A 14,241-nucleotide genomic window follows, 5' to 3' on the forward strand; every position below is an offset into this window, starting at 1 on the left:
CCCATTAGGATTTTATAATCAAAATAAGTGGAAGAGAAGGGAATACCTCTTGGTGAGGATGTGGAGAAATTGGAGTGTTTCTCCGTTGCTAGTAAGAATGTAAAATGGCTCAGTTTCTGTGAAAAACCATTTGGCGATTCCTCAAAAAGTTAGATACAGATTTACCATATGACCCAACAATTCTACTCTTAGGTCTGTATCCAGTAAAACTGAAAACAGAGACTCAAACAAACACGTGAACACACGAGTTTGTAGCAGCAGTTTTCACAATAACCAAAAGGCAGAAACAACTCAGATGTCCAACAGAAGAATGAATAAACAAACTGTAGCATATACATACAATAAAATGTTATTCGTTCAGAAAATAAAAAGAATGAAGTACTAGTTCATATTATGACGTGGATGAACCTCAAAAATATTACACTAAGTAAAATGAGCCACACACACAAGGTCATATATTATATGATTCTATTGACATGAAATATTCAGAATAGGTAAATTTATAGTAACAGAAAGCGGACTTGTGATTGCCAGGGGCTGGGGGAGAGGGGAGTGGAGAGTAATTCCTTAGTCAAAGGGTTTCCTTTTGAGGTGATAAAAATATTTTAGAAGAGCTTCCCCAAAGATGGCAGAGTCGGAAGACCCCGAACTCAGCTCCCCCCATGGGCACATCAAAATTACAACTACCTATCAGAACGAGGTAAAGACTGGCCGAGAAGCTTTCCCACAAATATATATATATAAAGAAGGAGCCACAAAGAGATGGGTAGGAGGGGTGGAGATGCAGTACAGTCAGGACCTACATCGCCAGGTCAGTGACCCACAAAGGGCAAGAACATCACAACAGCAAACTCCTCCCCGAGGAGCAAGGTGTCTGAGCCCCACATGGGGTGTCCCAACCCCAGGAGTCCTGCACTAGAAAGACAAACCCTCAGAAAGTCTGGCTTTGAAAATCAGGGATGCTTACATTCGGGAGAGCCCCGAGGGCTACAGGAAACAGACCCCGCTCTTAAAAGGCACGTACAGAATCTCACATACTCCGAGTCCCAGCACAGAGACAACAGTTTGAAAGGAGCCTGGGTCAGACTCACCTGCTGATTTTGTAGAGCTTTCCCTGAGAGGCGGGAGGCAACTGGGATACCTCTTGGGGACAGAGACACTGGCAGCAGCCATTTTTGAGAGCTCATTCTACTGTGGTGACGCCAGTGCAATTCTGGAAACTTCCCTCTAACCTATTGGTACTGGGGGCTTTCCCTGCCCACCAGTGGGCCCACAGCAGCCATGCATCTCCAGGCCACATGGCCAGAGGCACAGGAGGCCTGTCCCATGTAGCAGCGGGTTCACGGCCACTGCACAAGGCAGGCCTCACAGCAAAAGTGGCTGGGAGCCAGCCCCACCCACAAACACACCCACAGTAGTCAGCTCACCACAACAGAGGGGCACACGCAGCCCTCAGAAGGGTGCTCTAAGCACATAGCTCTGGTGACCACAGAGGAACATGCTGCTGGGCCCCCTACGATGTCGGTTCCATGAGGCCACTTCCCCAAGATCAAGAGACATAGCCGACCTACCTAATACATAGAAATAAACACAGAGAATTAGGCAAAATGAGGAGATAGAGGAATATATTCCAAATGAAAAAATAAGCCAAATCTCAGAAAAAGAACTAAATGAAGTGAAGATAAGCAATCTACCTGATAAAGAGCGCAAGGTAACCATCATAAAACAAGCTTGGGAGAAGAATGATGAACTTAGTGAAAATTCCAACAAAGAGTTAGAAAATATAAAAAAGAACCAAACAGAGCTGAATACAATAACTGAAATAAAAAATACATTAGAAGGAATCAACAGCAGCTTAAGACGATATAGAGGAACAGATCAGCAATGTGGAACACAGGGAAGTGGAAATCCCCTAGGCCGAAAAGGAAAAGGAAAAAGGAACTTCTTAAAGTGAGGGTAGTTTAAGAGACCTCTGAGACAACATCTAGGGCACTAACATTCCCACGACAGGGGGCCCAGAGGGAGAAGAGAGCGAGAAAGGGGTGGAGATCTCACTTCGGTAAATAATAACTAAAAACTTCCCTAACCTGGGAAAGGAAACACATCCAGGTCCGGGAAGCATGGAGAGTCCTAAACAAGATGAATGCAAAGAGATTCGTACCAAGACCCCCTCTAATTAAAACGGTAAAAATTAAAGATAAAAGCATCAAGAGAAAAACAACTAGTTGCACACAAGGAAACGCCCGTAAGACTATCAGCTGACTTTTCAGCAGAAACTCTGCAGCAGAAGTGGGTGGCACAAAATATTTAAAGGGACGAAAGGGAGGAGCCTATAACCAAGAACGCTCCACCCAGCACGGCTTTCATTCAGATTTGATGGAGAGGTCAAACGTTTTCCAGACAAGCTACAGCTACGAGTTTAGCATCACCAAGCAAATTTTGTGAGAAATGTTAAAGGGACTTCTCTAAGCAGAAAAGACCAGAGCTATAAGGAAGAAAATTAGGAAAAGAAAAATCTCCTTGGCAAAGGCAAACATACAGTGTAGGTAGTGGATCAAGCACATAAAAGACAACAGTAGTAAAATCATCTATATCCACCACAAGTAATTCATGGGAACATATCCAGCCAAGAGAGCGAATCAGTCCAAAACGGCTGATAATGAATTTGAAAAGTAACATCATGAAAGTGTTTTCAGGGACTATACGGCTCCACCACCACAGCGGCTCAGTCAGCATTTATTTGGGGAAATGAGTGAGTGTAGCCTGAGCCCCCTAAGGCTGGTAGGTGTTGCCAAGGTAACCAGAGAAGGGGTGGTCAGGTCCTCTGGGCTAGAGTGTGAGGTGCATGAAGGGCACACCTAAGGAAGGCTGGGGGGCAGGGAGCAGGTGGAGAGGTGGGGCACATCTCATCAGAAGCACAGAGATGGGCCTCCGAATGAAAGGTATTTGTTGCTCTCAGGCACATTCTTGGCATTTCATTTGAGAAAAAAATGTCTGACAGCCAAGATGTCAGGAACATGTTTGTAAATAACAAATGCCTTAGAATTACTGAACACATCTCCTCATCTTTGTCAAAAAAGCTTGCAGTCACCCCTTTGAAACTTACATAGATGTACTGTTTACACCAGGGTTTCTCCAGTCAAAGAATTTAGAAGAAATTCATGTTTAAGATTAGAATATTACTATAGTTTTGCTTTCAAAGTAAATACAGCTTGTGTGTGTATGTGTGTGTGTGTGTACACCATGAAGTCCTGGGTCAAATTTACCCAGACTAGTGCTTTAGCAAAAGGAAAAATTATGGTCTATTCGTTACTAGAGAAACAATATTTTATTAATATCATCATACATTTAAAATTTCTACTCACATTTTCTCCCAAAGATATTTGAAGCGACTCATATTAATAATTATATATCACAAGTTCTGATGTAGCAATTACTTTGTGCCAGGCATTGTTCTATGTATTTATTTATTTTTACATATAGTTCTATTTCTATATATTATTATATTTATATATATTATTATATATATATTATAATTTATATATATTATATATTATAATATATTCTATATATATTAATTTTCCCCCTCTCTGGCAATGATTTTGAAACATGTAGTTTTCTGCTGGAGGGTTAGTCTTGAATTCTGGCACCAGGGCAGGCATCGCCATGCTCTTAGTGAACATTTTGTGGGAGAGGGCAGGCAAGGCTGCCACTGAGAGCACAGCTGAAGACACAGGGTCACAATCACTCATTCATTCACTCATTCATTTGTCCTTTCAACAAAGATTTAAAGAGTTAGTTCACGGTCCAGGTCAGGATCTGGGCTGGGGATCCAACAGTGAATCACACACAATCCTTCAAGGAATATAGTGTCTATTTGGAAAGTCCAATAGGACATGAACAATTATCATGCCGGGTGATAAGTGATACGACCAAATTAAAGATGGGGTGCTGCGTAGGCAAATGTGGCTGGCCCCCATTTCAGCAGAGGGCAGAAGTGGGCAGGGAAAGATCCCTCGAGGAGTTGATATCACAGCTGAACTACTGCTCTGAAGGTGGGAATTTGCTCTGAAGTTCCAATTTTACTCTAATATTTAGCATCGTGGTAGAGAGCATTGGCCTGGGTTCTGAAGCTGGACTACTTGGGTAAGGATGTTGGCTCTGCCCCTCAGCTACGTGACCTTATGGTAATTAACCACTCTGTGTCTCAGCTTCCTCACCTGTAAAATGGGGACAGTAAATGAGTTCATAATAGAATGTAGGCACAAACATAAATATACAGAAATAGAACTATATGTAAAAATAAATAAATACATAGAACAATGCCTGGCACAAAGTAATTGCTACATCAGAACTTGTGATATATAATTATTAATATGAGTCGCTTCAAATATCTTTGGGAGAAAATGTGAGTAGAAATTTTAAATGTATGATGATATTAATAAAATATTGTTTCTCTAGTAACGAATAGACCATAATTTTTCCTTTTGCTAAAGCACTAGTCTGGGTAAATTTGACCCAGGACTTCATGGTGTACACACACACACATACACACACAAGCTGTATTTACTTTGAAAGCAAAACTATAGTAATATTCTAATCTTAAACATGAATTTCTTCTAAATTCTGTGATTTGCATTGTGGCAAAATCTATGCTTACCAGACAGCCCCCAATCCCCATATTTCACTAAGTTTTAATAATTTGGGTTTCAAAGGGATCTGTGGTTTAACAAGCCAAATAAAGAGAAGAATGTGTCTCAATTTTACCATTGCTGGAGGGGCAGCACTTGACGCTAAACGTGGGCATGGACTTCAGATTACGCTGGCAAAAAGTCGTGGATCCTGCACATGTATTTCAAAAACTACTTCCCACAACCATCTGGCTGGCAAAAAAAGTAACAAAACATTTAATGGGTAAATAAAAGCTCACTCTGGAGGGTTGGGCCTTGTTTGCTCTGGAAGTGTTTAATTCGCGAAGCAAAATTCATTTCCAGGGTAACGTGAGGTGTCCGGCTCTGTGGGTCTTGTCTAGGCAATCAGTGGTGGACGTGATGGGCCTCGGTTCTGCCCAAAGAACTAACCACCAGAGGACAACTGGGCAAGTAAATAGGCAATTGCCACATTCACCTGCCTGGGCTGGGAGAAGCCATTAAAGACGTGTGAGCTCAGATATGACACGTAACCTCAAGCCACAGTTCGCGTTTCCAGTACTGGCCACAGTCGGCAGAACACTCACATTTGGTGCTGTACCTGCCAGTCACAGAGACCTAGGTGAGAAGCAAAACAAACCTATTAGGCACTTTTAAATGGCTGAGTTCATATTTTCAGTGAAAACACTTGGGGTTCTCAGTGACCACTAAATCATCGACTGCTCCACTTTTTTTCCACCTTTCAAAATATTTTTAGAATCTTGGCGCTTACGCCTTTGTTTATATTGTTTTCATTATGACTATTGATCAAATAAAGGGGTAGTTTTTGGCTCCAACTCCTTGTATAGAAATTATAGCCACATCAAACTTAGATTTTGCAAGTCTTAAAATACAAAATACCGTACTTTAAAAGAAGTGTAGGATGATACAATCTGAAGTACTCAATTCCATGATGCAGACTTACCCAGCATGCACTAGGGAGGAGGTAAGGTTTGAAATGAGCCTTGAAGGATAGACCATATATGCATGTGTAAGGGAAAGAAGTCTTGCCTCGAGATTTAGGGAGGGAGAAAAGGGTTGATAGTCAGAAACAGAAGATCAAGCAACAAAGATCTGAAGTTGGGAACGAGCTTGGCTTGTTTGTAGAAAGTAGGGAAATCTGACCAGAGCCAAGGACCTATACAAAGAAGGGGTCAGAAGAAGACAGAATCCATCACTCTCTTTGATGTGTCTGTTCTTGTACACATATTGAAATGTCTTCCCCAGAACGCAGCACACAACTCAATTAACTGAAGTCCTCAAATAATGAAAATCCTTTTTCTACATTCAATGGCTGAGAAGTAATTTTCTTAATTATAATCCTGTATTGCTGCTTCTGTATCGTGAAATAAAAATAAATGTTTCTGCATTTATACCCTGCCATTTTCCAAAGTATTTTTAAGATAGTTCGCAAAGATAACATAAGGAAAAATGAAAGCATGAAATAGAACTAGGCAAGAGAAAGAATAATGAGAAAATGAAAGTATGTATTCAGTGAAGCCAGAAATAAGCTTAGTACTAATTATATGTCACATGGGGCCATAAATTTGTCTTCTGGCAGCCTGAAGAGAGAAACCTGATGGTTACGGGAAAGTGGTCATTTAAGCTGTCATAGTCACACATATCGTTAAAGCCATTAGAAGCATTAGGAATCATCCACGTCCAACCCTGTCATTTCAAGATGTGGCAGGTGGGACTCCAGACCCCGTGAGTACGATCACAGAGCTAGTTAGGGCAGAACAGAAGTCAACTTTCAGCAGTGTGGAAATTACTCCCAGAGAGGAGATTAAGAATTAGAAATGAACCAATGAACAGAGGTCGCCTTCCAGTAGATTTGGAACCTCCTTTGAGAGCAGCCAGATTTCTTCTGCAAAAGCCACCACCAAGATGTGAATTAAGGAGTATTATAATTTCCTAATTAGATGACCTTGATTGTTGCTACACTTAACTACAAAACTTGAAAGGAGGTTTGAAATCTGAATGGTCTTTATGAGATGATGCGTTTCTCATATGTCCTTCAGCTTCAACAATAAACCCTATCTGCTGATTCCACCATCTCCAGTGAGCTCACAGGCAGATCCATTTTCTGATACTTTGGCACCAGCATTTCCTGTTTGGGTTTTTATTCATTCTAGGGAGTGTTGTAATGCCATATCCTCACCCTGGTAGGAAAAAAAAAATATGTTTTTGCTAAAACTATCATTTACTACTCCAGGGTCTCCCCGACTCGTAACCATACGATGACTCTATAGGAAAGCCCTTATCACACAACTTTGTCGTTGGAATGAGAGAATAAAGGAATACTATTTAATACTTGCTGGAGACAGTGATACAGTGTAATGTCTAATTGAAATAAAAAGAAAGAAATGTGGTATCACATCCATGAGGAAGATAAAGGCTAAGCAGAATCAACAAAGGTGGACCACAAAAGACATTTGGAAATTTGCAAGGTGGAAGTGAAGCAGCAGCCATCTAACTACTACACTTAAAATGTCAGTTGAGGGGTCCTGGGCTCTATCGCAGCTCATGTCATTGACACAGGACAGTAGCCAAGCCTCTGGGGCTCCACCATCCCCAGATTTTCCTTTACCTTCTCCAATTCCTGGGCTAGGTGCATGCTTTGCTCAAGGTCAGCCATATCATTGAAGTTGGAAGTGGTGAGAAACTGTTAAGGCTTCTAATCCATTCTCCTGGTTTCTAGCTCCTACTCCTATTAATCTATCTTTTGTTTGATTCACATTCCCCAGGAACTGAACCTAACAGGGTAGAAGGAAACGTTTCTCTTCCCATTACAACTGCAATGGATTGAAACATACCAATTATGCTAAAAACTCAGAAATTGATTATGATATGAAAAATACTAAACAGGAAAATTGGTTATTTCTGGAGGATGCTAGAGAAGCAACTCATTATTCTGAAAATGGTAAATAAAGAAAAATGATCAAGCATTCATTCTGCCCTTCACATTCAATCTTTCTTTCAGGACCACCAAATAGTTGATGAGGGCAACAGATACACAAGAAATCACAGAATTAGAAAATCACCATTTAACAGCCCTTAATGATCATTAGTGGTTGCTAAAACCATTAGGTGAAAGATCATTGAAGAACCAGGCTGATAACACCTAAGACCACTGATCAACAGTAACAGCAACAGAAAGAAAGGCCATGAAGGGTAATTATCTTCTGAGGTGAGGAGATGGGAAGGACAGAGCCCCATCTAAGATATATTCAGGCTGCAGAGTTGAACCTGAATTCAATCAGGCCTCCATGTTAAACTGACAGATTATAGGAAATACAGGGGCTAAAACAACATGACAAATGACACCAGAGGATACAATCATCAAAATCCAGAATGTGAGCAGTGTGACAGAACATTTTCCTTCAGGATGGATGCCTTGGGGTCATCTTTGATTCTTCCAATACATCAGTCATCTTATTCCACCTCCAAAGCAGGTTATTATTCCTTTGCTGTCTCTGTCAAATATACTATTTCTCTTCCCTCTCATGAATTGTAACAAATTTATTCTTGTCCTTATGAGAAATCTTTTCATTTTTCTAGTGTTTATCAAACTTTTTAATTAAATATTTGTATCAGATTTTGTTTAGTTTATATTCCCTCAATAGATGCCAAAAGCTCCACAAAGTCAAAGCTCATGACTCTTTTGTTCTTACTTGTTACCCTGACACACATTAAATATGCCACAATCATATGTTCAGTGATTGAAAGCTTGATTGACTAAATGAGTAAATGAACAAATGCTCCAACCTTCCAGGTCATAGTGTTAATTCCAGACTTATCTTCCTCTTTCAATTCATCGTACATGCCACTAACACATGAATGTTCCTTAAAAAAAAATCTACAATTATACTATCACTCAAGTGATTTACTTTCATCCATAGCGTCAAGTTGAACTCCTATGCTTCACTCTGAGGGCTTCAAAGTCTGTCCCATTGAGACAGGAGGGAAGCGGGCAGGACACAGCCATTAACTGACTGACACAGCAATTAGCACCAAGATGGTAGAAGAATCAATTCCCAGTAGACCTTGAGCTTTATTATATGCTCACTGAAATACATCAGCATGCTAAATGGCATGCCCACAGGCACCATGACAGTTTCAAGGCTAAGCATAAAAAGCCAAAAAGTGGGTGGTGGTCCAGTTCCTGGGAATCCCAGCCCCTTCCCCAAAGTAGTTGGAATAACCCTCCCACTTATTAGCATATGAAGTTACCAAGCCCATAAAAACTAACAACTCCGCACCTTGTGGCCTTTCTCTTGCTTTTTGAGAAGGCCTGCATTCTGTCTACGGAGTATGTATCTCTCTGAATAGATCTACCTTCACTCTACTATGGCTCGCTCTTGAATTTTTCCCTGCATGAAGCCAAGGGCCCTCACTTGGCAGGGCACATCCCAGAGACTCAACAGAGACCTGGGACATGGCCATCCTCTCATGCCCTATTTTTCCAGCAGCACCGTCATTCCTTGCTTACCGAAAAATATTTCCCACCAGCCCCTAACTTTTCTGTTTCATGGTTTCCCAGCCTTGCCACCCTCATCTTTGAGTCTGCCTTTTGCTAGAGTTGCCTCCACCCCAGTGGGAAATCGTCTCCTTCCTTCTGACTATCCGAATCCCACCCATTTCCCAAATCTCCGCTATAGTAGCTTCCTCAGTTTCCCCAGGCCTCTGTCTTAGATCTCAGGGGCCAGAATCTTGGAGTGAATTAGTAAATTCAACCCCTTTCACATTCATCTGACAAAACAAAATACAAAGGAACTGGAGTGGCAGCTCTGGGCTACTTAGAAAGACAGATCAAAACCCACGTGCACCAGCTCCCAGTTCAATGCCCCCTTCACTCCACACACAAGGGTCCTGCCTACATTGTGCGTTATTCAAGGGCAGTATATTTCGCTGTGTTCTCCAGAGCAGCGGACTCCAAAGCAGGGAAAGCGTACCCCAGGGGTGCCCAATGGCACACAGTAAGGAAATATCAGCACTTCTATTCATTTATATTCTTCATGTCATCCTTTTACATTTTCTATTTCTATATGTGTTTCAATGTACATCATATATTGACATCATAGGGCATGAATATAATTTATAAATACATGCAATGCATATACAGAGGTGTGTGCCTTTGTATATATAAAATGTAACTGATAGGGTTGTACCACACACACACACACACACACACACACACACAATTAGTAGCATCTGCACTAGGCTGCCAAGCCAACTTCTGAACATCAATAGCCCTAAAATATGTATCTATTGCCTATTGTTAATCAAGAAACTATGGAGCCATTTTGAAGGAGGTCTCCCGTCTCTCCTCCCTCCCCTGCTCTTTGAAATGTCTATTTTTTAAAGCCATTCAGTAAACCCCATGGCTTCAGGCAGTTTCAATCTGTTCAAATTCCTAAGGACACTTAAAGGCAATCGCTTCATTTAGAGAAGGCTTTCCTGAGAACTGTAGAGACGATAAGTAGGAGAGAAGGCTAAAGATCACGACCCCTGCTTACCAGAACACCTGGGCAATACTTTCCAGTGAGCTCATTAATAGTTAGTTCATTCTGGTAACTTTCTGGAGATAAATCAGGTTCTAATTGAAATGCAACCATCGGTAGATTGGGAAGGAGGAAAGCCAACAAGTGCTAGGTTAAGCCACACGGCAATGTTATGATGGAGAAATGCTCTGCTGAAACCAAAATTCAAATATTTGTACAGCTCTGGATATAGAGTTCAAATCGCACATTTCTAATTGCCTACTTGGTCGAGAAGTGGCACATAACACCTTTGCAATAAAGGGTTCAAACAAGGTTTGCTCATTATAGAAACAGGGATGAAAGAAAACTGACAGCTGGAATGAAAGTGATTTTTATTTCTGTTCCGTATGGAAGCATAATTTACTTACAACAACTCAGCAAGGAGCTCTTTCTAAAAAGAAAAAGTTAAAGCAAAACACAATTCGTTGATTTGCTGGTCGTTCTCGCCTGCAAGTTTTGGTCCCTGGAAATACTGATAAGAAATTATGTCCTACTTTCCGCAGTCTATTTAGGAAAAATGTAGTGCTCTTCTCCAATATTTTGGTCGCCTAGAGAATTCACAGAATAAGCTTTGTCTCCTTAAACTTGGGAAAGAATTTTCAAATGTATATCTATTCTTTTCCATAAAACTTAAGAAACTGACCCCCCAAAAGATGATTTGTAAGTTGCTAATTGCAGTAAGCACTTCTCAAGAGACAAGATTTCTGATTACAGAATTAACCAAAGGCAATTTGTTGCATTTGGCAATTTATTCCTTGGATCTAGGAATGCTCTTCTGTCAATACAGTCGAATCTGTTAGAAGTGGAACTCATTACATTTATAAAGCTCTAATCAGAAAAGCGCCTATGGGCAGCTGCAGATGTCCCCCCTGCCTGTTGACTGTGTCCGAAATTCAGCACCACCTCCAGTACAGGAAATTACTGTTCGTTCCCTCTGGCTTCCTCCCCATAGTCAGAAACATGTAGAATGATGACATAATAGAGGACACAGCAGCCTTTACTCCTTAGAATTACAATATGTGGGGAGTCCATTCCCAGAGGCTCAGCCCTGCCTCTGATCTCACGAACGTCTGCGAGGTGAGTGAGGGACCGGGACAGCCAAAGCACCTTCCCCCAAAGACAGTGAGTCATACATCTCTCCGTGAGACACTTGGATTTCAAGGCCAAAAGAAGAGAATTGACCACAGGTTAACATACAGTAATAATCGTCAGTCACTGCTCATAGTATGTTAGTAGAATGACTTGAATATGGTTAGTTTTGTCCTCTCAAGATGAAAATTCAACAATCTTCAAGTCTAGAAATACATATAAGACAAAAAGCAATCCTGAATTTTACTGATGGGTTGAATCTCTAAGATTCTAAAAACTCTAGGTAAAACTGTGAAAAATATTAAGACATTTGTCTGTATCGGGGAAGCATGCACCGGGGACAGATGCAGAAAAACCAGCAATAAGAAGTCAATTGAACAGAACTGCACGGTTAAAAGGCTCTCTGCCCAGAATGATGGGGTGGGAGGGGATCTGGAGGAACCATGCTAATCAAGGGAAAATGTTCTTTGCATTCTTCAGCCATGAAATGAGGAACTGTATTTGGCTGCTGAAAACCACGAGAGGTAGAGGTGAAGACTGTTTCCCTTTTTGCAAATATGTGACCCTTCACTGGCCAGTTAACTGAGCTGTTTGGAGCTTAGTATTTAACAAGGCCCAAGGATTCAAAGCCCATGTGGCTCAGCCTGGCAATAAACATCACAATGAGAAAGCTTTCTTTCACAACCAAAGATTGATCTTTTGTCTATCCTCAAACAGTCTCCTTCTAAAAGTCTGATCCTTCTTGCCAAAGACTTGTGATTAATTTTAGGGTAAACTGCTAAGCAGAATTGGAAAAGTGAAGCATTCTGTGTGACCTTGGGCATGTTACTTAACCTCTCTGGTCTTAGCACTCATATTTAAATTAAAGTTTATAATAACTACTGAGTAAATGGGGTTCTTGTGAAGATTAAAGGAGTTAGAACATAAAAAACTCTTAGAGGAATATGAGGAATGGCGTAAGTGCTCAATAAATGTTAGTTATAATTAATATGATTCTTTTCCTTATAAAATATTTACAATGGGTCAGTAGAATTGTCTTCTTTTGTGAAGACAAGAATGAAAGGACCTGACATTGGAAACTGAGGGAGATACAGTTAAGAGCAAGAACTAAAACCATAGTTAAGCAATAGGATTCAGAGTGAAAGCAAAAAAAGTCCTAGAGGCAGCTCATATAAGGGCACACTGAAAAGCAAAGGAACTGGGAAGAGAAGCCTTGCTGAAGACTCACTTGATCAATATTAAGGAGCTGAGCAGATTTGAAATCTACGTTTTCCATGTCTGGGCACCTTCTGAGGCAGAAGGGTGGTAGTAAGAATTCAACAACTGCAGCTGGAGCTCTTTCCCTGAAGGACACGATGACCCTTGCAGCAGAGGGATTTCACTGTCACCCCAGCTGGAAACAGTTCCCCTTTGTGTGATACTGTGGTTGCAGGTAGAAAGACAAAATCCATAAGCCTGAAGAGAAAAAGATCCTCCTAAAAACATAAATGTGCAGCAACAGGTCTCGCTCGCCCCAGCCTTGCACCCCTTCCCAGAGTCTGCCGCGTCCGTCCGTGCGGAGGTGTTGCGTGGGGTGGGGGTGTTGGCGTGGTTGCTGAATCAGTCCAGTGGGATCAGAAGCTAAGTAAACTTCCTCTGCAACAATAAAGACCTGCTAAACAAAGGATTATCCCCAAGTGGGGAAAAAAGGATGTCTTTGCTGTCACTCATCGCTCCCTTCAGGGAACAACCCCGTGAAAGCCAGCCTCAGACGCTTACAAATAGAGCAGCTTTCCCAAATCTGATTATGAGCCCTTTGGGCTTTGAAAATTATGGCAGCTTATGAAAAGTAACCACAGAGCCCTCTGTGGGCGTGGAGCAGGGCCCTGGGGGAGCGTCCTGGGAAGGAAATAAATTCTAGTCCGGGCCCCCCAGGTCTAGTTGCCAAAGAAAAATAACCAATCTTTCCATCAAACACAGAGCCTTTTGCAGCTTTGGCTTAAAAAACAAACAAACAATAAGTTCTTTCTGTTGCTTTGTTTTGCTTTGTTTTATTCATGTCGATATTTATGGTTAATACAAAGATCTCTCCTAAAATTATCAAGGTTGCAAACAAAGGACAATCTATGTCTCCTTTCATAACATCATCATAAAGAAAATGTGAAGTGCATGCTTTTTCTTTTTTAATCGTGAATTACCTCAGAGAGCCAGAGGCTAAGGTAGGATTGATGCTGATGGCAGCACTGGCCCTCCCCTGCGGTGACAGACATTGCTAATCAATCATGGCACTGTTTCTACTAAACAAAACAGTCCAAGCATTCATCCATCCATCAGAGGTGGCATAGAAGTAGAGACCAAGTTGAAAAGATATCTAGGAATCTCTCAATGAACATCAAACAAAAATATGTATAAAAGATGGGGCACTATCATGCTGAGAAAAGAACACTAGATTAGGACAATGGTCTTCAAACTGCAGTATGCATCAGAATCCCCTAGGGAGCAAACATCTGCCCTGGCTAGTAACTTTACTACCACCCTTGAGTTGGAACCACTTAGCCAAGCTGCTCCCTTATTCCTGCCCCACAGAAACTGTGAGATGATAAACATTTGTCCTTTTAAGCCTCTATGTTTCAGGGTAATTTGTTACACAGCTGTAGCCATCTATTACATAGACTGGTTAGACTGAAAAGTGACTCTTTGCAACAAGGTAGCCTTTCCACCTTAGAGCACATGGAAGTATTTTGGATGATAGGAATGCATGTCATTTCAATTCTACAAATAATCATGTGTCAGGCATTGTGGGAGAGATGAATTAAAATAAAGTCCTTGTTTTCAAGGTGCTAACAGTCACCAGACATGGAAAACCTCATTCATCAGGGAAAATATACTGAAGAGCTACCAAACCTTTCTTACAACATGACCCTGTGTTTAAAAATATGCAC

At 41.2% G+C, this 14,241-nt stretch overlaps 1 pseudogene; it reads left to right on the forward strand.

The window, feature by feature from the left end:
* Positions 1-625: 625 nt before the first annotated feature.
* Positions 626-14,241, forward strand: part of LOC102541555 (glucosamine-6-phosphate deaminase 1-like) — a 112,049-nt pseudogene continuing 98,433 nt past the window's right edge.

Source organism: Vicugna pacos, chromosome 4, assembly GCF_048564905.1.
Source record: "Vicugna pacos chromosome 4, VicPac4, whole genome shotgun sequence".
NCBI lineage: Eukaryota > Metazoa > Chordata > Mammalia > Artiodactyla > Camelidae > Vicugna > Vicugna pacos.